The sequence below is a fragment of the Oreochromis niloticus genome, unplaced genomic scaffold, assembly GCF_001858045.2.
Source record: "Oreochromis niloticus isolate F11D_XX unplaced genomic scaffold, O_niloticus_UMD_NMBU tig00007817_pilon, whole genome shotgun sequence".
NCBI classification, from domain to species: domain Eukaryota; kingdom Metazoa; phylum Chordata; class Actinopteri; order Cichliformes; family Cichlidae; genus Oreochromis; species Oreochromis niloticus.
Genome location: NW_020328783.1, coordinates 36680 through 38640, shown reverse-complemented (window position 1 = coordinate 38640; position 1961 = coordinate 36680). Strand labels below are relative to the sequence as shown.

General features: G+C 41.8%; 1 pseudogene; it reads right to left on the bottom strand.

Moving 5' to 3' along the window:
- Window positions 1–261: 261 nt before the first annotated feature.
- On the bottom strand, window positions 262–1724 carry LOC109200933 (hepcidin-like; annotated as a pseudogene).
- Window positions 1725–1961: the final 237 nt, after the last annotated feature.

The following is a 1961-nucleotide window of genomic DNA, read 5'->3' as shown; positions in this document are numbered from 1 at the left end:
TGTGGGCTACAGACCAAATCAAGTTATGGACTATATTTATATGAAAAACGTGTATACTTACTGCATTTGAATCATTTTAACCATATGTAACCACCTGCACATTATATCTAAATGACCATAAAGTTTATTGTGATAAACTGTGTAATACAAGCATGTAGTTGAGGCAGTAACTGAGGACACAATGTGACTAAAACAGTATAATCTCACACATAGTCTGTGACATACAGTTGTTAATACTGAGTGGTTGTGGAGCAGGAATCCTCAGAACCTGCAGCAAACTCCACAGATACGGGGGTGCAGCAGCCACAGCAAAGCGACACTTGATGCCACGCTTGTGTCTGCTGTTATACAGCATCTGTGGGAAACACAAGAGACATGAGCACTAGGGCTGCACGATTAATCGTTAGAAAATCGCGATCTCGATTCATACTTATGTGCGATCTCATTTCCAATGACAACGATTTAAAAAAAAAAAAAAAAAAAAGACGACGACGATTGTACCGCATTTTGATCCGGGACGTAATCTGCATGAAAACAAGCGCTCACCCTTCCTGCTCAACAAATGACATGGGCGGAGCCTTATACCATGATACAGAAGCTGTGCCGTGATGCTCAATTGGCAGGAAAAAACATCGGAGAACACGTCAGGGATGACGAGAAAGTAACAAGAGAAAATTTATGCCGGTCAACCACCCAAACATCAATAACGGGAATCTTATACAGCGCTTCCCTATACACGTCAAACTCCCGCAGGCTCAAAGAATTACGGAGGCTATTACTTATCACCTGACCAAAGATATATCAACACTGCAGAACGAGGGATTTAGGAAAATGATCAACACCCTAGACAAACGCTACACAGTGCCGTCCCGCAACTATTTTTCTATTGTTGCACTACCTGCTCTATACACACAGTGTCGAGCAACGGTGGAGACCGAATTTCAAGCAGTACAACATTTTGCGGCAACCACAAAATGTGAGGCATTTATTGTTTTTATTTTTATTTATTGTTTTTATGTTCAGTTTCAACTGTTACGAAGTTGATGTGCAGTTAATAAGTGCAATAAATATTTATATTGGAAAAGAAAATCGTGAGAGAATCGTGATCTCAATTCTAGGCAAAAAATCGTGATTCTCATTTTATGCAAAATCGTGCAGCCCTAATGAGCACAGAGTTCATCTGCAGCAGCATCACTGCTCTTTATTTTCACCTGCTCTAACAAACACTTTCATTTAGCTGAAGTAATTTGGCCACATTCATTCAGTTAGTGTTACTTACCTTCCATGAGTCCACTGATGCCTCCTCATGTGCTGCTGCTGGATAGTCCATGCTCATTGGCTCCTCCAGCTCCTGCTCCTGCTAATGAATTGAGTGCAGTAGAAACCACATTGTAGCACTGAAACAAACATTTGCAGCTTGTAAGCTAATACACTTGGTTAAAGTCAAGTTCTTACTTCAGTGACTGGGACAGCAGAGCTCTGCTGAACACAGATGAATGTGAGCACGACGGCCACTGCAACTGCAACACTGAACGTCTTCATCTTAGGAGGCTTTGAGAGGCTCAAGTTTGACTCTTTCTCCTGGTCTGGATGATTGTTGTGAGCTGAGTCCTTCTGTCTGATGGTAAATGTGTGCAGAAGTGCTGATATTTATACTGATTTGGGCCCCTGCTGCCTCGTCACTCACAGCTCTTACTCTACCTGATTTCAGGAACATTGCAAAATTCCTTATTTTCCTATGCTATGAAATTCTGGGAATGGGAATTCCTGAGGAATGAGAAATCTGTACTTTTCTCAGTCGGCATGAACTTTGACCTTTTCTTCGGATGTTTAAATATATGGGTTTCCCCAGTCCTATTGATGCAAGCATGTTCCGACAGTAGTTTCTGTACTCTGAGTGACGAGGCAGCAGTGGAGCAAATGAGTATAAATACCAGCACCTTTTCCCTCAGTCAACCATC